At 38.2% G+C, this 23,756-nt stretch overlaps 1 non-coding gene and 1 pseudogene across 1 annotated transcript; one reads left to right on the top strand and one right to left on the bottom strand.

The window, feature by feature from the left end:
- Window positions 1-1,621: 1,621 nt before the first annotated feature.
- On the bottom strand, window positions 1,622-2,804 carry LOC120258195 (annotated as a pseudogene).
- A 6,252-nt stretch (window positions 2,805-9,056) lies between these two features.
- Window positions 9,057-9,163, top strand: LOC120265984. Its single transcript, XR_005537832.1, has one exon. It is a non-coding gene; the product is annotated as a small nucleolar RNA R71 (small nucleolar RNA).
- Window positions 9,164-23,756: the final 14,593 nt, after the last annotated feature.

The following is a 23,756-nucleotide window of genomic DNA, read 5'->3' on the forward strand; positions in this document are numbered from 1 at the left end:
TGGGAGGAGAAATGAGGGTTCCACCGGCCGTGCTAGAATTTGTGGGATCGAAAATATGCATCTGGCATCATGTTTGTAAAAAAAAATGACACTAGACGATATATCGAATCACAAATATCATATGTTGTTGTGTGGTTTTTTTCCATTTCTAATTGAGTCAAGCCTCTACTATTAATTACCCCATATTAGAATCTTAGGAACCTCCGATTAAGGGCAAAAATACAAGTAAAGAGCGCGAATTATAAATTTTGTTATTTTATTGCATATATTTAATACATCATTTATATGTTAATATATGACTTTATATATGTATATATCGTTGCCGCTACCTGTGACTTGCCACCGTGTTGCATGCCTCATTGCCTGTTTTGAATTTTTTTTTGACCCCCGCCGATGCCTTGCCACTGCGTTGCGTGCCTCATTGTCGTCTTGAAATGAATAAGTCCCTACTATCTGTGCCTTATCATCGCCTTACATACTTTACTGTTGTATGCGATAGTCATCTTGTTATGGCTTTGAAACTTATTACTGCCTTTGAGTTGAAAATTTTAATCATTGACTTACCCATGATCCTACTTTGGATGAAAATTGTTCAAATACCACACTTGATTTATATCCATACTTAAGTTATCTCTCTTATGATGGGCCATGCACTTTTGAATTTATATATCTACCGTTGCACACTTTTTTCCCTCTTTTTTTTTTCCTTTTTTTTATATTTATTTTTTATATTTATTTTTCGTTTTTTTTAATTCTCCGGTAAGCATGCATGAGCCACTTAAATTGAAAGATTTTTTTTATACTAAAAGGATGGAATATTCCAATTGGTTTCCAAACTTAATAAAACCAGTGACTGTCAATAAGTTTTAAAACTTTCACTGCTCCTACTTGTATTCACGGTAGCAACTGATAAACTCCAAAAATTTTAAATATGAAAATTGCAACCAATTGAGAACCTTCACAAAAGCCAAGTAATTTTAAGCTTTATGTACTTGACATGAGAGTGCATGCTATCTCAATATATATATGTATATACTCTCCTCTGAAATGCATGGAACTCTCCACTCATTTTTGTTATATATAAATGTATATATATATTTTTTAGATGGTGGGCCCGCCTTTAGATATATATATATATATATATATATATATATATATCTTTATGCATGTGAGCATGTTTTCTGATTCTTTTGTTATCATTATTATTTTTAATTTCATGCACGTATGCATGGTTTCTCATTATTTTTTTATTTGTTTTACATGCACATGATTATTTTCCCTTCATTTTTTTATGCTTGCATAGTTGTATTTTATCAAAGACTCATCTGAATTTTTACCGATCTACTTATTGTTGCCTCAAAAGTATGCTGAGAACATAACACTTTACCTAACACTTTTAACACAAAAGGATGGAATGCCCAAGGTAGCTGACAGACTATAAAAATAAAAAAAAATAGAGGTTTCGAAGAAACATTTACTCCAAAAATTTTGAGGAAGACCCTTCCTCAGTAGGCAAAAAATTATTGGGTGTTAAAAAAAATTAGCTAAATAAACAAGCACACGATTTTGAATATAAAATTCAGTTATTTGGTTTTTATCGCCATCTATTGGAATGGTCAGGTTAGCTTGAAAATTGGGCGCCGCCAGAGCCGTACTTCTTACCAAAGACAATCAGCAGTAGTTTATCGTAACTGGCAAGAACACCAGTACCGCCAATGGTGTAGAGAATTTTTGCTCCCGCACCCATGAACAAAGACTTTGCTCCCTCGTTTTTCAAGATTTAAGAGAATGCATCAAAAGAGCTGTTGTACTTCACAGCTTCACCAGAGGTCATCATCATTCTTCTGCGAACCGTGTCAATAGGATATGATGCTAGTTCTACTCTGTTCGTGATCAGCCAGCTGAGGGTAAAGCTCGCGAAGAAACTATCCTGCAGGCTTCTAGTCAGAAGCACTGGCTTCAGAGAATCGTACATTCCGAAGTAGAGACCACGATAAACAATGATTCCAACACATGAGATGTTGAAACCACGGTACATACCAGCAATGCCATCAAATTTCAGAGTTTTCCGGTTGACATCAATGAGGCCATTGAATTTCCTTTCCCCGCCATTCATTGCGGCTTTGGAATCATTGGCTAGACGGGTACGAGCATAGTCGAGGGAGTAAACAAATAATAGGGAAGAAGCACCAGCTGTGCCACCGGATGCCAGGTTGCTGGCAAACCATTTCCAGTACCCATCCTTGTCTTTCTTGAAGTTAAACAGTCTCTTGAAGTAATCTTTGAATGCAAAATTCAATGCCTGAGTTGGGATATAACGAATCACATTTGCAATATTTCCCCTCCATAATGAAGCAAAACCTTCATCCTTGATCGTGCGAGCAAAGCAATATGAGATTCCCTTGTAAGGCTCAGAAAGACGACTGGCCTTGATCATTTCATCCTGATTTTGGATAAGAAGATTCACACGTTCAATAGGAGCTGCCACTGTCTTCGAAACAGCAGCACACACCCCACTCATGAGAAAGTCTATGGCAAAGCTAGCAAAACCCTTCTTTGCAGGTGCATGAGCAAAGACAGGTAAGACCGACGGCACCATTGAAAGGTCACAGGTTGCCTTTTACGGCTGCATCAAAGGATTCTCCAGTGCCCATTAACATAATTCCCGGTTGTGAAGTGCCTTGCATACGTGAAAGGGCATAAAAGCTTTGGCAAGCCTTCAAATCTCGAGAAAAGCCAGAGCTAATCTGGTACTGACCCGCAACCTTTTGAATGACAAATGGGTGATGTACTTGATTTGCCATGATTTGCTAAACCAACAGTGCAAGATCGATGCGTCTCCTCTTGTTCCCACAACCTCACACTTGATCCAAGGTGAAGAATGAGAAAGAGAGAGCGAGATAAGTAGAGGAGCAAGGAGGCGGCGGCAATGTGAGGCGTGCTTGAAGGAAGGCATGCTTGGCCGCATTATCTCAGCCATTCAAGCATGCCCCGGCGGTGAACAGTGGCAACGGCGATGAGCAGCGACAGCGACCTCTTCTTTATATATATATATATATACATATTTATCTCAATAAGCAAGAGAGAGCGAACCTTTTTTTTTCTAGTTTTTTTTTAATTCTTCCTTTTTTTTGCTTCCGCTTCCTTCCTCTTCATCAGATCTTTTTTTCTTCTTTTAAAAGCTTCAATTTCCCATTCTTATCCTAATCCCGATCTCTCCCTAACAACGGATTGGATAGGATCAAATTTTTATTTTAAATAATTAATTAATTTTTCTTTTTTTAGTTAAAAATTTTTTTCTTTAATTTTTTTCTTTGAATTAAATTTTTATTATTATTATTTTGGTTATTATTTTTATTTTTAGTAATTTTTTTATATTATTATTTTTTAATTAATCTCAAATTTAAAAATTGAAATTTTAAATTTTTTTTATTTTAAATCCCTTTTAAAACAAATTTTTTCTTCATTCTTACATGGTCAATTCAAAATTCTTTAATTAAAATTTTTATTTTAATTTAACTTATTATTATTATTTTTTTATTCTCCTTAATTTCAAATTTGAAATTTTGAATTGTTATTATTTTTTAATAATAATTTTATTTATTAAATTTTTTTATTATTATTACCATTATTATTATTATTTTTAATTTCAATTAACCCAATTTGCCTCGAGATATGTGTTGGTGTGCCTCGGGATTTACATTCCTCAAGTTGCCTCGAGATCTGTTCTCAGGTTATATGAAATTTAGGATTGCCTCGGGATATGTGTTTCGCTATCCTAAGATTTGAGATTACCTCGAGATATGTGTTCTCAAGGGTAATCTTGTAATTTTGCATTTATGCCTCGAGATATGTTCTCAAGGGCAATCTTGTAATTTGTATTTTGTATTTACCTTGGAATGTGCATTTTAGTCCAAGACAACCAAATAATCTATTAAGATTAAGATTAGGACATTTAAATTTTAATTCTAAATATATCTATGATTAGAATATATTAGAATTTAAATTAAATTGTAATTTGGTTTCCATTAAGACATTGAATTTTATTAGGACATGCGTTATATTATTTATGTATAAACAGTGGATATATCTGTATGACGGACGAATAAGGCAGGTAGCCTTGGAAACCCTTGGCTCATACTGGCTATCACTGCACAACATACGGTATACATGCTGTGGAGTCAGTCCAAGAGGAACGTCAAACTCTTACTATGGTACTGTCCAAAGATACAAAAATGAATCATGTCCATCTGACTGAGACTAGAATAAGATCGATCAAACTCAAATGATACAAGAACCTCCAAAGTAAGGGTACGAATAGCCAGATCCCTGATAGAGAGAAGTCTCTACCAACCACCCACAGAGAGAGAGGCTCATGAACCTCCTGGGCCATATCATCACCCAACTCAATCTCCTCTAACGCTCATAGATCAGCAACTCGCGACTGTCCAAATTTGAACTTCGAAAGACGCTCAAATCTTACTTAATGCTCAGTTACTACAAACTCTACCTCCTCTAGAGAAGTGTCATAAGGACTCTTGCTAGCTAGTCTCTTGGTATAGGGAAGCCATTCCTGCGAAAGACAAAAGAGAACGATCAAATTTGTTTTTAAAAATAGCTCTGTAAGATTCAACACGCCCGTGTGGTTACGACCCATGCCCCTGTGGATAATCGAGAATGGTGAAAACGCCATACCTGCACCCCATCTCTCTATAAAAACTCTCACAAACAACTTGCAACCTAAATAAAAGCATGAACAGATAAACCATACAAACTCATGCCAAATAGATCCAATAAATCAAAGAAACAAAACAATGGCAAGACAAAGGAACATGAAAGAGCTTACCGGAGAAGATGAAGTCTAAACCTTGAATGATAGCTCGGAAATAGCCCACAAACCTTTAAACAAAGGGGAAAAGTTTGGGAGAGAGAGAGGAGGCGCAATCCTTGTGTGTGGAGAGGGTTAAAATGAAGAGATACGAAATGAAATATAAAGAGACACGCATCTTCCTAAGTTTTAATCGTCCACACGGGTGTGTGGATAAGCCTCACGCCCTGTGTCTCGCATAGGGGTAGTTAAAGGGGAATCCACACATCTCTGTGAATCTCTAAATCGTAACCTAGCCTCAGGAAAAATTCCCATGGGCATGGGTAATTTCCACATGCCCGTGTGTGCGACCTGGAGAATTACAGTAGAGGCCATAGGGCCACTCACACGCCCCTGTGTATTCTCTAGATTGCAAAAAATTTCCTGAGCAAATCCTCACGGCCGTGTGGATATTCCACATGCTCGTCTGGATTCACAGGGGAGGTCACAAGGGCATCTACACGACCCTGTGCGTTTTCAGGATGGGAAAAAAAATCATTCTGAACGCAAACACACGGCGGTGTGGATATTCCACATGCCCGGTGTGAATTTCATGGATTAGTTCAAAAATACAGATTTTGCAAAAAACTTCTAAAATAATATTATGATGTGAAGAAACTTTAAAATGAAGAAACTTTAAAATGAAGAATAGAACTAACCATATTCCTGTGAACACATAATCATACATTCTAAACCTCGCCATTAGCATTAAACCACGATAACACACCAAAGATCAATAAGAACAACACAACAACCATATTATTATAAACATCGACACTATGACTATTATTATTGCAAAAAAATAAAACTAGAACCTAGAAAAACAAAGGAACCTTGGGTTGCCTCCCAAGAAGCGCTTGTTTTTATGTCCCTTAACTTGACGTACTTGATGCTTACTTCAAGGTGGTTCATATGGCCAAGATGTCCTTTTACCTGCAAGCTTAAAGCATGATGAACTTAAATTTTTCAAGTTAGAGGTAAAGTGACAGAACTTATTCCCGAATGAGGAAGTATCACTATTAGCATGTGTTTTCTTATCCCTAGAAGTGTTGGAATGTTTCTTGAGGCGACGTCTCAAGTTAATTAGCTTATTGAGCAAATTGCTTCATAATCCCCGGGGTAGCTCGATGGACCTTTTCCATTATAGGAAATGATGAAACTTATTCATTCTCTCTCTCTTGTTCTAGCTATCCTTCAAATGGATCAGGAAATAGCATTTCCTACACATAATCATCAATTAGCTCATCAATGGTATCAAGAAAATACAAGGTGTAATCAAAATCAAGAGAATGTCGCATAGCTTTGGCGAGGCGATAAGTCAACTTCTCATCCCCGATCCTTAGTGTCATTTCCCCATCGTCTATATCAGTAAAAGCCTTGGAGGTGTGTAAGAATAATCTCCCAAGTATCAATGATCCTCAACATCCTCATCCACATCAAGTACCACAAAATCTGTAGGAAATATATACTTGTCCACCTTGATAAGTATGTCTTCAACAATAACCCTCAGATGTCTTTATCTTTGTAACCACAAAATTTGTAAGGTGGCATGCCACCTCCTTGTCTTTATCTTTTCTCTTGATTTTTTTCTCCTTGGGTGATTCATGAGCATCTTTCTCTGCTGGAAGCTTATTCTCGAGTTCGCAGCCACTCCTCAAAGTGATTTCTTTCAGCTGTTCCCTCAGGTTGGTCTCAGTGTTGCTAGGTAGACTCCCATGAAGTCTCTCCGAAAGTGACTTCGCAATCTACCCCACTTGATTTTCTAAATTGTGCAAAGATGAAGTGTGGTTGTGAAGTGTAGTCTCCAAGCCTTGATAGCGTGTGTCAGAGGTTTAGATTAAACTTAGTTAATGTCTTTTCCCAATCTGTCATCCGATTCTCTAGACCTAAAACTCTATTGTCCAAATTTGGAGCTTGTGGTTGGTGAAAACTTGGTCATTCTATAGGTTTAGACTGCCCCTTGATTGCTCTAAGAGAAGTTCGGGTGATTTCTCCACCTCGGATTGAATGTGCTACTGTATGGGTTGCCTTGTCCTCTCACAGCTTTCCCTACAAAATCCAATACCTTAATAGGTGTTGCGCCACTAATGGAAATGGGACAATATGCTGTGTTATGTCTATCTCCACATCCATCATAGATTGATAAGTGCTTGTGTATAAGTATTATTAAGTATACTTTTCTTACATTGAGCATCACTTTTATCAGTTTTTATGGTTTATTCATGTGTATTTGTGTTCTTTTGTGCATCTAGGGTTGTGGAGACAAATTGTGATGGAAGGAAGCAAAAATGGATCGTGAACGTGATTTTTGAGGAATCTCTTGCATCAAACAAGGATCAAGGCACAAGTTGTGATCATATGCATGTGGGTGTGTGCTAACCTCTAAAAGTGTGCAAGTAAACCTATAAATTAGAGGGGCACAAAGGCAGTCACACACATGCCCCAACTTGCGTAACATTTTCAAGAGCTTCGTCAACATGTTTAAAAGAGAGAATGTGACATGATCTACCACATGGATGTGTGCCAGCAGACCATGTGGCCTCGATGGAAGAAGATGATTTCAGGAATGCTGTAGCATTTTACTGTAGTATTTTTCTATGTGCAAAAATGAAGAACCTGGAAATCCACACGTCCGTGTGAAATTTCGAAAGGGGCATGTGAAATCCCGATTTCAGCCATCTAAATACCGCTTCAAAGAGTTATTTTGGGGATCTTTTGCTTATCTTTTGGGAAGAGCGCAACTAGGGCTTGGAGAGATTTTTTATGGGATTTTGGAGCATTTCTATGGCTTTTGATATCAACCTCCTTCGAATGAGTGTTATTGGGGTAGGTTTTGATGACATTGAGTTGGTGAGGTGTGCCCTAGGCTCGATGGAGGAATCTTTGGAGAAGAAGAAGCGGCTCTTTTAGACAATCACCAAGGAAAGCAAGGGGGTTATCTTTATGAAGTTTTTGCATTTAATTTTGACTCTATATTTGATTTTGTATTGCTCCATGGAGAGCAAAACCCCTATCGGGTACTTGGATTTGTAAACCCTAGGATGACTTTGTTTCATGAACATCTATTATGTTTCTTTTAATTGATGTTTTAATTAAATTTTAATCTTATGTGCTTATTGGTTTGATTTTCCCTTAGAGTCACACTAGGGTTGAGAATTTATCTAGGTAACCTTTTGAATGAGTGACAGATTCATTTGGTTAAACTTAGCAAGATTGAAGAGGGTTGAGAGGGTGAGTCGAGAGGTAGCAAAACATCCCCTTTGCCCCTCTGACATGATTTATCCTACCTCCTTGTTCCAAGATTTTTTTGCGATCATGATAGAGTGAAGTGTTAAGAGACCTTCTCCATTGGGGTTTAGTTGCGTGAGCGACAGAGTGAAGTGTTGAGATATCCTTAGTGCTGGGGCTTAGTTATGGTTAGGGATCTTTCACCTGGACAAAAAGGTTTCATCTAAATTAGGGAATAGGGTTTATCACTTGAAGTCCCTAGAATCTTAAGCAGTCCATTTCCGCTAGGGCATAGTGTTGAGGGCTAGTTACGGTTGACCTTAGGTTTTGCAACATGTGTCATTGAATTTCCACAACTCATTAAACTTTGATTAGAGAAGCATAATATTAGTCTTGCACTTGAAACAATAGTCCTAGGGTGAGCATTGTCCGAGTACCCGACTTTACCATTGATTACCTTTCCTATTACTCTTGCTTACTCTCTTTTTTCTCTTTTTATTTTCATTAATAGTTTGAATCACAATCACCAAATTGATTTTCACTTTAACTAAGTAGTATTACTTCTTATTTTTAAACATCTATTCCCTATAGATTTGACTGCCCACCTGTTGGGTACTTTATTACTTTGGCAACCCATGCACTTGCGGTGTACACACGCAAGGGGTGTGTCACAGTTCATCACTACTGGCACTCTTGGAGAAGTTAGAGTGTCTAACTTCTTGCTCAATGCTTCCACTTGGGCTGCTAAGGATGTGATTGCATCAATCTTATGAAGACCGGCTATCTTCTTTTCTTTTATGAGCACTCCATTGATAACTGGTCATAGCCATCTCTTTTATGAGTTATTGGATGGCTTTTGGGGTTTTACTTCCTAAGTTACCCTTTTGCTGTAGTGTCTAATAACTGTTTTGTACTTGGATTCAACCCTTTGTAGAAGGTTTGGACAATCATCCACTCGGGGAACCCATGTTGGGGACATTTCCATAGGAGATCCTTGAATCTTTCCCATGTCTCAAAAAGTGACTCCAATTCCATTTGCATAAAGGAAGATATCTCATTCTTAAGCTTCACAAATTTTCCAAGAGGGAAGTACTGAGCAAGAAAAGCTTCCAACATCTCTTCCCATGTAGTAATCGACGCTCGAGGTAATGAGTGCAACCACTATTTTGCTCTCCCCTTTAAGGAAAATGGGAAGGCCCTCAACCATATGGCATCATCTATAACCCCATTAATCTTGAGCATGTCGTACACTTCTAAAAAAATTCATGATGTGATTATTTGAATCCTAGTAGGCCAAACCATTGAACTGTGCTGACTACTACACCATTTGGGTAAAGCCTGACTTGAGCTCAAAACTCTGAACTGTAATCGGTGGCCTAACAATACAAAACTACGTGCCAAGAACTGTGGGTCTTGCATAATTAGAGAGTGTCCTTTGTTGCTCATTTTACTCAGCAATATTATAAGATCCTTTAACTTCTATCTCAGCTTGATAGCTCTATTCTTATGAAAGTTCTTGTACCCATTTACGAATTCTCTACTCAATCTCTGGATCACCTTCAACTAATATCGAAGGGTTTCCTCGAGTCAAAACCTGGAGCTAAAATCAAGAAAAGAAAAACAAATCAGAACAATGGAATAATAAGAAAGTGTGAAATAGACTAAATGATGAATAGCTAAAATACCAAAATATAAATGTTTCAAAATCCCCTATTCCACGGCAATGGCACCAAAAACATGACACACCCTTGCGTATGCAATACAAGTGCATGGATGTCGAAGTAATAAAGTACATAAGTAGTGGGTAGTCGAATCTTTAGGCAATAGACTCTAGAAACAAATGGTATTGTTAGTTAGCTAAGGTGATGATTAATTGGTGATTGTATTTAAGATGTTAATGAAATAGAATAGCAAGAAAAATAAATAAAGGGTAAAGAGGAAGAAATATTCAATGATAAAGAGGAGGACTTGGAAAGTACTTCCCCTACGACTATTGTTTCAACTACAAGACTAATAATATGCTTCCCTAATTGACATCTAAAAAGTTGTGGAAATCCAAAAGTACACATTCCCAAATCTAAGGTCAACTGTGACTTGCCCTCTACGTATGCCATGACGGAAAGGAATAATCTCAACATCTCATACTGGGTGGGACTGCTTGGGGTTCTAGGGACTCCAAGTGATAAATCCTTTTCCCAAAATCTAGATCTAACCCTTTGGTCAAGGCGAAAGATCCCTAATCACAACTAAGCCCCAGCGTAAGGGATCTCTCACACTTCACTCTATTGTGCCTGCACAATTAAGGCCTAGTGGAGGAGAACTATCAACACTTTACTCTATTGTGATTGCAAAGAATTCTTGAAATATGGAGATAGGATAAATCATATTAGAAGGGAAAAGGGACGCCCCTCTGAACCCTCTTCAATCTTGCTAAGTCTAACCGTAATGGTGATGGCCACTCGTCAAAAGGGTGGCTAGATAGATTCTCAACCCTAGTTTCACTCTAATTGAAAATCAAACAATAAGCTTTCAAGATTGGAAATCAATTAAAAACTCAATTAAAAGAAACATAATAAAAGTCAATAAAAAAAAATCATCCTAGGGTTTACAAGTCTGAGCATCCACTAGGGGTTTAGGTCTCCATGGAGCAATACAAAATCAATTAATAAATCAAAGATAAATGCAAACTATCCATAAGAATAACACCCTTGTTTTCTGTGATGATGATCTTCAAGAGCCGTTTCTCCTTCTACAATGACTCCTCCGTCAAACCTAGGGTACACCTCGCGGAAACAATGCCGTCGAAAGCTACCCCAATAACTCTCCTTTAAAGGAAATTGATGTTGAATCTGCTAGAAATGCTACTAAACCTGGCGAAAACCTCCTCCATACCCTAGCTGAGCTCTCTCCAAAAGATAGAAAAAAAACTTCCAAATAACTCTTTGAGGCGGATATTTATAATGCTGAAATTGGGATTTCACATGACATTGTGGATTTTTCACACGAGCATGTGGATTCTCTTATTTTCAAAATTTTGATTTTGTGAACTGTAACAGCTACAGTGATCCCCGAATGCCTTTTGTTCCATTGAGGTCACACAGTTGGGCACACACCAGTGGGGTAAGTCATGTCAAATGACACTCTCAACAACTCTGTACAAGCTGGAACATGATTTTATGACTGCCTTTGTGCCCTTCCAATTTGTCGATAGACTTGCACATTTGTGGAAGTTGGCACACACCCTCATGTGTTTAATCACGGCTCATGTCATGACACTTGTTCCATATAAGAGAAACTTCAAAATCTGCCTTCATGACCTATTTTTGCTTCCTTTCTTCTTATACTGCCAACACAACCCTCAATGCACAAAAGAACACAAAAACACACGAATGAGCCATAAAACCCGATAAAAGTAATGCTCATTATAAGTAAAACATGCTCAATAATATGTATACACAAGCACTTATCAATGTTAGTAGTGATGATAACGATGATCAACTTGATGTTTTTGATGATAGTCACCAAATTTTATTATTCGAGTTAGAACTTAGGACTTGATGCATGCATTATATCATGTTATTGCATTTTGTATGGAATATTTGAAAATTATTTTGCATGTTATTGTGTATGTTTTGTCTTTTATGATATTAATCTTTGGAACATTCTAAAAGTTAAAAACATATAGCATGAAAAATAAGTTTTAATTTTTTTAATAGGTGCCTAGATGCGCTTAAGTCTCTAACAACTATGGTTGTGCCAAACCTAATTATGATAAAAGAGCTAACTTTTATAGTTTGCCTAACCTTTTTATTTCAGCTGCTGACTTGTGCTTTGCCATATGAGATGATACATGATTATATTATTGGATTGGATCTGTTGGAGTTCTTTTGTTGATTTACCTAAATGATGTTCATTTTTGCATATTCTTTGCTCTAGGAAGTATTTGAGAAGCATCGGGTGGTGATTACCTTTGGAACATCCGTAGCATCTGTTCTAACTGTATGGGCAGGTCAAACATCATACTGTTTTTGGTTTGTAATGATTTTCGTCTTTTATGTTGTGTTTTATTTCTTAAACCATGTATGGATAACAATGCACCTGAGATATTTGTTATTCAATGCTATATACAATTTTGACAAAGTTTAGTGGTGGAATGTATGGCCCTGTTATAAGCGAATTCAACATGTGGAAGACACTCCTCCCACATCTTTAAATTCTTCTTTAAAATGATTCTTAATATCATAGATAGTGTGCGGTTCACAACTTCTATTTGCACATCTGTTTGGGGGTGACACATAGTGGAGATTAATAGCTTGGTTCCTAGCTTCCCCCACAAGGTTTTCCAAAAATAACTCAAGAACTTGGTATCACAATTTGAGACAATGGTTTGTGGCACACCATGTAGTCATATCAGTTCCCTGAAAAATAGATCAGCATCATGTGAAGCATCAGCGCTCTTATAATAGGGAATAAAATGAGCTATATTGCTAAACCTATCAACTACCACAAATATTGAATCCCTTCCCCTCTTAGTCTGTGGTAATCCAAGAACAAAATCCAGAAAAATATCTTCCCATGGTACAATAGGAATAGGTAAGGGAGTATACAATTCATGAGGTTTTAAACAAGACTTAGCTTTGTATAACATCTTGCATCGCTAGACATAGCGCTCAACGTCATGCCTCATATTTGGCCAAAATAAAAGGTAGATCAGCACATTTTGTCTTCTTGGCACAAAAGTGGCCCATCAGACAATCTCTATGAGCTTCTTGCAAGAGTAATAAGCGAATAGAGTAAACTGGTATACACAATTTGTTAGTTCGAAACAAGAAACCATCTTGCAAGTGAAATTTTTCCCAACCTTTTCCTTTACTACATTTAGAGTATGGTTCAGCAAAGTATGAATCTTTAGTATATAACTCTTTAATGCTCTCTAAACCCAAAATTTTAGCATATAGTTGGGACATTAGAGCATGGCGCCTAGACAACGCGTCAGCTACAAGGTTATCCTTCCCTTTCTTGTACTTGACAATGTAAGGAAAAGACTCAATGAATTCACTCCATTTTGCATGTCTATGTTTAGTTTCAATTGACCCTTAATATGCTTCAATGATTCATGGTCTGAATGTATCACAAATTCTTTAGCCCATAAGTAATGTTGCCAAGTTTCCAAAGCCTTCACAAGCGGATACAACTCTTATCATAAACAGAATAATTTAGAGCTGGACCACTTAACTTCTTACTAAAATAAGCAATGGGCCTACCTTCTTGCATAAGCACCCCGCCAATACCTACACCACTTGCATCACATTCTACTACAAAAGTCTTACTAAAGTCAGGAAGTGCTAGTAGTGGTGTGGATGCCAATTTGTCTTTCAATTTTTGAAATGCCTTTTCTTGTGCTATCCCCCATTTGAATGGAACTTATTTCTTTATCAATTCATTGATTGGGGCGGCAATGGTGCTGAAATCCTTCACGAACCAATGGTAAAAGCCCACAAGTCTTAGAAAGCTTCTCACTTGGCTCACGATTTTGGGGTGTTGCCCACTCACGTACCACTTTGATCTTGTCTTCATCTACCTTAACACCCTGAGAGTTGAGGAAAAAATTCTATCAAATGAAGAAGCTGCTTTTTATTGTTTAATCATTTGAGAAAGGATGAGTTCAATATTATTTTTTTTTATTACCTCCAAATTTGAAATTTGTGATGACCGACTATGTTATTATTGAGAGGATTAATCTTAGAAAATCTAATTGAAATATTTTCACCTTTTCAAATGCTTGAAGTAAGTTAGGACGTCTATAAACACTCATTTGATGCCATGAAATAACTGATCATGTTGCCAATGGTTTACTTCCTTGTGAATTCTCTATTATGGACATTGGTACTTTCTATTTATCAGTTTATAGGTTTGGTTTGTCTTATGTTGGTTGATGTGATAGTAAATTACCCATATTTATTTCTTATGTAACTTGTGCTAGTGCTTGCTCATATTATTACTTGAATTTGTGAAAGATTTTGTAAGGATAACATTTTTCAGCCATAGTCATTATTACATAGGTTTAAACCCTACTTTTAGAACTCATTTTAAATATTTGATGTATCATGTAAAAATGGCAAGGGATTGAAAATGAATATGTACAAAACAAAAATTAATGGTATTATTTGCCCAAAATTAAATGAAGAGCATTAACCAAGAAGAACATTACGCGTGATTTTTCCCCTTTGTCATCTATAAGATACTTATTTTCTATTTGTATTTTGTTGTTAAACTTTTAGACTGCATTATATTTTCTAAGTTTCATTTTATCCAGAGTTTGAATTTCTAACATAAGTAATTATGCTTGTGATTGGCAGATGAAACACAAGTACAATGCCGAACACGAAGAAATACAAAAATTTTTAATTCAAGAAATGTCAGCATTGAAGCTTGCATTTCTATTACTTGGACCGCATTACTTCTTAGATTTGTTCCCGACTTGTTCTGTTTGTTAGACCTTAGAAGTTTGTTGTTTACCTTTGTCTAGATTGGTGTAGAAAGTGCAGTGAATATGCAAACTTGTAGCTATCATTCTTCCTTAGGAAGTCTGTTGCTTACCTTTCATGTTCAAATGCAGTTATGGTCTTGGATGGTGAGAAGGCTTATGATTTGCAAACCAAAAATTCCAAAGAGAACAGCTTAAGTTGATGAGGCAGATGAAGCCTCATGGATGGCAATTCCTAGGCAGACCATTTATGTGATTAAGAAGCATTTGAAGTGGTCTCAAAACTGTAAAAATTCCTCCAAAAACAAACACCAATTCACTTTCCTCCCAACAAACCCCTTGAGAAACTTCCTGAAGGTTGGTCACTTTCCTGTAAATGAGTCTAAGGGAAAATATTGATGAAATGATAAATTCAATTTTGCCCTAGACAAATTCAGTCAAAATAGAACTCCACATGGAGATCTAACTGAAAAATTACAATGTTACAAAAGTATTTGATATAGGCTTTAATAGGTTCTTTTTTTTAACTTGCACATTATACTTGAGAATAATGAATTTCTTTGTTGAGAACAATGTATTTTTGGGGGAAAAACTTTATACATGATAGTGAATGATTTTACATACAAATGGTGTTGAACTATGCCTGGTTAACATGCATGTTTTGTGCAGTTGCAATGTTGTTGTATTTGTCTAAACCAGTACCAGCAAACATAATAGTTCATGGTTTATTAATCAGTTTTGCGGAGGTAGCTGTACTTAAAAAAAAAAAAAAGACCATGGAAGTTGAATGCAAATATGATTATTATTATTATTATTTTGGAAGTTAATTTATGACTTATTATTATTATTATTAATGCAGAAAATGATCCATTCTATTGAAAATTGAAATTATATCAAATATAAATATTAAATTAAAGGAAAATTATTTATTAGTTCTTGTAACTTTTCAAATATCCCTAACACTCTCTCTGACATTTCAATTTCCTCGGCACTCCCTCCATTTTTAGTTTACTTATCTTTCAATCTCTACAACAGTTTATTTTATTTAAAAAATCCAAATTTTCCCCCCTTATAAAATGTACTTCTTGTTTATTAATTAAATTTTTTATTTAACATTGTGTGTTTACGTGTAACTACACAAATTTTCATTTAAAATATAACGTTTTTGTTTAATATTTGTTGTTAATATTTAATATCTTACTTTGTTGTTTATTATTTTTTTAATTCAGTTTAAAATTATTGAGGGGTATTTCTGACAAAAGTGCAGAAAAATAAACTATCTAATGTTGTCAGAAAAAGGAAGGACTTTTTTTGAGGGGTATTTCTGACAAAAGTGCAGAAAAATAAACTATCATTCTTGTTGTTGCCAACAAGTCTCTTGCTCCAAGAACGTATGAAAACAAAAGTCCATAAAGGTTACAAGGTCACTTAACGTCACGTCCGTTAAGGTAATGTTATAAAGTTTTAGGTAAGTGAAACTAAGGAACCAGCTTAGCTATAGAAGTTGTGTATAAATGTCTTGAAATGAAATAACCTAGTTCAAGCATAGTGATCATACATTTGTAATGCATTTGATGTCCCATGGCTAGCCCCATCCTTTCTCAAGATATCCATTAATGAAGTGCATGAAAGTTAAATGCTTCTTACTAAAAATTTGAACTAAAAAATTTATCCACAATAATTAGGAGCGGTCTCAAGGGAAGAACAGATGAGAAAGACAAGGGAGAAAAGTAGATGCTATTGACTAGGGATGTCTAGAAATTGAAATGTGAAAAGGTTGTAAGAATGGTTCACTTTTCCACACTAAGGATTTTTTTTGTCCATGAAGAAAATGTTAGGATACACTCTAATTCTTTAAATTTCTTGGGTGCATCTAGGTAGTCTTCTATACATAAGAAGATAAAAAGATACAGCACAAGATGTACTAAAATTCAACAAACAACAAGAAGAAAGCAAGAAATTGGTGATCATTAAGTCAATCAATATGAATTAACTTAACCAGAAGGCCGATATTAAAAAGGATATTCTCCAGTAACCATAGAGATGACTTTCCATGCTTATTGAAATCAAAGAAGTGCCAAGCTCTTCAATGTCACTCAAAACAAATTGAAATGATTATGTATTAACTCCAATAAACTTCCTACTTTAAATAATTTACATGCTCAAAATAAATGCAGTTGCGAAGACTAAGAAGACTAGAACATTCATGCGCTTGAACACGCCTTGGGTAAGGAACATAATCAACCATAGTCGATTTAACAATATGGTTGATGTTTCATAATGAATTATTTATATAGAATCATCTACACATGCTAAGAAGCAAAGATCCACTGACATATAGAACTCAATAAGCAAAAGTAGCTTGCATTGTAAAACACCGCACCAAAACATATGTCATCCAATTAACATAAAATAGAGAATGGAATTTAGGATGATGAAGACCAATGGAAGTCTTCAGAGAGCCTCAAAACAACAACCAAGAAATGACTCTAATAGCACAGGTTTGCTAAATATTACACTGGCAGGTGACATAAAAGGATCAAACCATCAACTTTGCTAACTTCACCACAAGCTTGTCCATTATAAAATTAGGTTTCAAGAACATGAAAACTTGCAACATAGGGTTTGCACCTAACGCAAATTAAAAATCTCTTGTCATCAAGGAGAAAAAACTCACTCTATCATCCCCTTCCGAGCTCCATTGAACATAAAAATTAGCAAAATCAATCTCGATTGACCCAAACCTATAAATCCTTGGCCATATAAAATGTCATAACAATCGAACCCACCAATGGCCACTCTAATTTCCCGCAAATCCTCCCTGAACTACAACCAAAACCTAAATCCAATCAACATGATAACAAATACAATAAATCAAGAATTAAAAAAAATAGATTTAATGGGATTAGAAGACTGCTGCTGCCTGGCGACATGTTCACTGGAGCCCGGTGGGCTGCTTCCTCAGCGCATCCATGGATTCGAGCAATGAGAGATCGAAGAGATCAGGAGCAAAAGAGAGAAGAGTCGGGAATTGGGTTCAAGATCTAAAATAAAATTTGTGATATTTTGTGAAGAAGAGAAAAGCAAAACCAGAAATGGCCTCCCGTTGGGATGATTCTTGACAGGGTCCCTTTGCGTATATCCCTCAAGTGCAAGGGTTTGTCGAAGTAATAATCCCGGTTGAGCGGGTATCGAATCCACAGGGAATATGGAATAAAAACACTTAATCCGATTTTTAGCTATGTGAAAGATCAGTAGTGATAAGTGTGAAAATGATTCAATTCTCAAAAGTAAAAACAACAAGTAAGAGAGCACGAGAAAAGGAGGAGGTAAGGCAATTGATAAAGATGGGCTACTCGGATAATGCTCCCCCTAAGATAATTGTTTCAAGTGCAAGAACCCTCTATTATGCTTCCTAATCGATGCAATGGTGAGTCATGGAAATCCTTAATTACATAGTCCCAAATCTATGGTCAACTATGCCTAACTCTATACATGTCCCGGAGGAGAGATTAGATAACCTCTCAACCTCGCACTCGAATAGAGTTGCAAAGAGCTCTAGGGATTCCAAGTGATAAATTTCTTCCTAATTATAGATTTAACCCTTTGGTCCAGGTGGAAGGTCCTTAACCACAATTAAGCCCTAGATACTAAGATCACCTCAACGCTTCACTCCGTTGCACGCGCAACTAAGCCCCAACGGAGGGTCATCCTTTAGACCATTCACTCTATTATGGCCGCAAAGAACTTGAGGAACAGAGGTAGAATCTATCACATCGGAGGGGAAAGGGGACGCTCCTGTACCTCTCGACTCACCCTCTCAACCCTCTCCAACCTAGGTTTGTCTAACGCTCAGGGTGTGTCACTCACTCACAAGGTTACCAACAAGAACTCTCAACCCTAGTGTCACTCTAGGGGAAATGTTCATACAATCAAGCATTCAAGGTTGGAACTCACAATAAACATCAATTAATTGAAAGCATAATAAAGAGATTCAATTAAACAAATACATCCTAGGGTTCACAAATACCCAAGTACCCATTAGGGGTTTAGCTCTCCATGGAGCTAAGTACAATCAAAGAAATAGAATGTAAAAGTAATGAATCCATAAAGAAACCCCCTCGATGGTCGTGTCGATGGTCTTGTGGAAAGTCCTCTACCTGTCGTCCAAGGATTCCCTCCTCCGGTATAGGATACGCCTCGACGGAAGCTCCCCTACCAACCTTATTCCTAAGAAATGATAATGTCGGAGCCGTAGAACCTCTCTAAAACCTTAGCCAATACCCTTTAAAACACTAGCCGAAGCCCTCTCTCAAGTTGGGGAAAAGATGGAGAAAAGAATGCTGAAATCGGGGCTGAATCATCTTTAAATAGGGCTGGAGTCGGGCGACTACACGGGCTTGTGGATTTTTCACATGCCCATGTTGAATTTCCACACGGGCGTGGATAATTTCCACACGCCCGTGTGGATTCTCCAAATTCCTATTTTCTCGGCCGATAGTGAACAATGCTGCTACAGTACCTTGCTGCATTGTTGCTACAGTATCCGGCCTTAATAGCTTCCCGAATCCATACTTTTATCAGGGTAACGCAAACGAGCACACGTTCACGTCATGGATCACTTGCTTCTTCAATGATAGACAAGTTAGTGGAGCTCTTGTTCTATGTGTATAAGTCGGAATGCTCGAGTGTGACTGCCCTTGTGCCCCTCCAAATGGATGTTCCAACTAGAATACGAGGAGGTTGGCACACAGTCTAGCATCTCACACTCGACCTATGTCTTCGCGTTTGAACCTTAGCAAGATATCCTCCAAAATCGGTGCATTACGATCCACATTGGCTTATTTCCTTCATACTCGACCTCACAACCCTACCTGCACGAAAGTAACATAAAAGCACACAAATTAGTGTAAAAACCCGAAAAAAGTAATGCTCAACATAAGGAATGAACGCTTCGCATTCATATCGCACAAGCACTTATCAAACTCCCCCACACTTAAGCTTTTTCTTGTCCTCAAGCAAAAATTAGTCATTCTGTGCATAGATGAAGGAAATATTGGAAGTGCTTGGCCTTAGGTTCACCAAAGTGTACAGAGAAAGCATTCTACAAGTAAGGGAAATTTCAACATTAAATAAAAAAAATCAAAGCTCTAGCTAAAAACTTGAATCAAAAAGGACAACAAACCCGAAATCGTGTACGTGTGTGAACTCACTCAAAACAACCCAAGGTATACTCCTCAAAGTTCTAAGTACAAGGGACTTATTTATCTACAAAAGTGACAACAATTTCAAAGATGGTAGTAGCTTCACACATCCTCTAAGGTAGCCCTTTCCAAAGCGGCCGCTAAGGTGGCTTTCATACTTTGGAGGTGGTAGCTCTTTCTACCGGAGTGGTAGCTTTCACTCATTCTATGAGATAGCTCTTTCTCTCATTAGGGCATAGCTAGTATCCGACTTATGAAAGTAGCTTCAGTCTTCATAGGTGGTAGCTCTTTCCACCCAATAAGCACAAATAAACAATAAAACTATTTTGTTACTTCTTTTCATTTTTCATTTTTTTTTTCAGAATTTAACACAAGAAACAACTATAACTATTCCCTTTAACTTCGAACATGAGTTTCCAATAGAGTTTAAAGAGTGAGTAGTGTATTGAGTGTAGTTTGGGTAAAAATTCCTAGAAATGAAGCAAGAACTAGAGCATGTAAAACATTCAATGTTAAAAATTCTCATATACTCAAAAATACAATCATTGTAACTAAGGTGAACCGCCATTGGCTATGTGAGCATGTATATCAATCAAGAACAATAAAAAATAGATGTGTGCACTATGAAACTCCCCCCCCCCCACTTAAGTTGTACATTGTCCCCAATGTACAAATGCAAGCTCACTCAAAATGTATTTCATTCAAAAATAGATATGGGAGAAGCAATCAAAACAATACTCCCCTGACTCTGACTGTCGCGTTTGATGGAGCTAAGTCCTTGGGAGTAATGTTTCGACGGGTTGTAAAGCTCACACGGCCAAGTGCTGAAGCACCTTGGCCGTGCCCATGACTAAGTCTCAATTCCCATGATGACAAGACCATCTGTACGCATACACGAGGGGGTTTAGTGAAGCTCAATAAAAACAAAATATCTCGAGTATATATAAAAGATAGACAATGAATACAACCCGAGATGCAAAATGAAAATAAACACAGAAGGGTAATCCTTTCTGAGTGAACAAGTCTAAAATGAAATGCATAAAAGTAAAAGAAATAAAAGTCAGGTGTCGGCGTCGTCCTCTGGCTCAACTGCTGCTGATGCTGATGGTGCTAAATCGAAGGGTGCTGGCAGAAATGGTTAGGGAGATGCCGGAGGAGGTGGTGGGGGGACCAGTGGCCTGCCCATCAGTAGCTGCTATATCATGTCGAAATGGTCTAATATCTTAGTGTATTGCACTGCCTGAGTAGCTCAGAGCTCCGCTATTTCGGTCTAAATCTCACCCACATCGCTCTCGAGCCTCTCAATACGGTCATAAGCTCGAGGACCCTGTGATGCGAGGGGTTTAGGAATCTGTCGGGAACTCTCCGTAGTATCTCCTCCGCTCCTGGCGGTCTCTAGGGTAGTTATAGCTATAATATAGACCCCTGACCCACATCTCTGTACCAACCCCATCATCCTGATCGTCTCAAACGCAAGAGGGGTAGGCACAAATGTCCTCTCAGCACCACGTAAAGCATCCCCTAAACCTATTCCCAAGATGAGCTTGGTGATGTAAGGGCCAGCAAATAATAAACCCACTCTCGAAGACTGACCCTGGTACTTCAGAATATCCGCTAATATGCACCCCAAGTGAATCAGCACATTGCGGGCCATGGAGTATAAGAAGAGCAAATCCTACCTGGTCAGAGCAGCTGTGTTATCGGCTCGACCAGACACAGACCTTTTGATAACCGCGTGCAAATACCTGTAGCTCAACCGGGATAGGCTAGTGGCCTTCGACATCCCCGGTTCATACTCCCCATGGCCACACAGAATCCTATACACATGATGTGGAGTCACTGATACTGGAAAATCCACAGGTAACTGTCCATACTCCACTGTACCTGTATACACGACATCGTACAGGCCCATCCGAATCAAAAACTCAGTGACACTCATGGAAAATGGATGTCCGAATACCGGAAACTGTATAGCCTCCGTAGTGTCAAATCTCCCATGCATCAGATGAAACTCAAAAGACGGTAAAACCTCAACCGTCAATGTGCAGTAAGCTGGCTCACTGATCGTCAGTAGTCTCCTCCAGCTTCCTACTGCTAGCATCTCATCAATCTCATCAGCTAACTCATTACCCCGCTGAATATCTCTTAGCACTTGCAAATCCACAAAATGAGTCTGACCAAAACCAAGTGCTGAAAGTTTCTCAAATCGAGTCTGATGCTCGGGATTTGAGAAATCCATGTGTACTGGCTCGAGTGGGGTGACTCGGAGACGCTTAACTTTGTTCTTCCTCACTCGAGGTGCCATATCTGGAGTACAAAAAGAGGAAAATGATCAAAGAAGCTCAAAAACAGTATTCTACAAAAGTCCACACAGGCTTGTGGAAATCACCCACGCCCGTGTGGACCTGCAGGACATAAAAAACCCGCACGGGTGCACAACAATTCTCAAGAATTCAACTTAAAACCGTGTCTACACGCTTTCTATATATGCACCATGCATTTTTAAATGAAAATTCATGCTCATGAAGACATTTAATCCATGAAATACAAGAGTTGGCGAAGAAAAAAGTTTACCGATGAAATAAATGCGAAAACTCTGAAAATCGACACGATATGCGATGAAAAAAATCCTCCAAAACAACAGTGATCGATCGAGAAGATATCAGAAGTAGTTTTCAGGTGACTGGAGATGAGGAATGAGATGGTTCACAAGGTTTTTAAGGAAAAAATCGCGTCTCTTGGAATTCTGTGCATTCACACGGGCGTGCGGAAAATACCCACGCCCGTGCGCCTCATTACAAGAGAGCCACAGGGGCGCACACACGCCCCTGTGCGCTCTCTGGAAAACACTCCTTCGACTTTGACTTCTCTCTCACGGGCGTGCGGAAAATACCCACGCCCGTGCGCCTGACCCAGCAGGGCAGCCGCACGCCCCTGTGGCTTCCCTGGACATCCAAGAAAATTGGCAAGTGTTCTACACGCCCGTGCGGAAATTCAGCACGGGCGTGGATATTCACATGCCCACCTCACAAGGGCAGCCACACACCCCTGTGTTTTCTCGGGATGGAGAGAACTCCTCTGCAGAATTTCGTACGGGCGTGTGGAAATTACCCATACCCGTGTGTGGTCCAAAAGGTCGCCCACAGGGGTGAGTCCACGCCCTTGGGTGCTCTCGGGATAATCCACTCAACTTTGCAGGAATTCACACGCTCGTGTGGAAATTACCAACGGGCGTGTGACAGTCGCATGGTCATTCACAGGGGTAGCCGCACGCCCCTGTGCCTTCTCTGGATGAGCTCGCAATACACATCCACGGGCGTGCAGAAATTCCACACGCCCGTGCGTCTTCACTAGATGCCTTAGAAAAACCTGCAGGCTCTGCAGAAAATTTCTGAACATGTTCACACACTCAGAGCCTGCCTAGTATGCAAGTTTTACCAGTGAAAAACATGGAATAAAGCTCAAACAACATAACTTCGCCAATTCCACATAAAAACACACGATGAATATTCAAAGCCCACAAGAAAATATCAGCAAAAGCATCTAAAAATCAAGACACCAACACTCCACAATTTATTCATGCAAAACACTACATTATTCAACTAAGAAAAACAGTAAACACTTGGGTTGCCTCCCAAGAAGCGCTTGTTTAACGTCACTAAGCTTGACGTACCTTTTCTTACCTCACGGGGGTTCATAGATGAAGGTTGCCCTCTTACCCATGACTTGAAAGCATGATGTGCACATTCTAATGAAAGTAGAGGGTGTATTATCGGGCTTGGGACCACCTAGCAATGATTCATCCAACTCCTTCCATTCACGGACATCTCCAACAGCCTTGGAGTGTTTCCGGTGGCGTCTCCTAGCCCTCTTCATTTTCCGGAGCACCTTCTTCAGGATCCCTGGGGTAGATGGTACTTCTTCCGTCGATCCAAGCATCATTACATCTTCATGTCCCTCCTCTTGGTCG

The sequence above is a fragment of the Dioscorea cayenensis genome, chromosome 1, assembly GCF_009730915.1.
Source record: "Dioscorea cayenensis subsp. rotundata cultivar TDr96_F1 chromosome 1, TDr96_F1_v2_PseudoChromosome.rev07_lg8_w22 25.fasta, whole genome shotgun sequence".
In the NCBI taxonomy this organism is placed as follows: domain Eukaryota; kingdom Viridiplantae; phylum Streptophyta; class Magnoliopsida; order Dioscoreales; family Dioscoreaceae; genus Dioscorea; species Dioscorea cayenensis.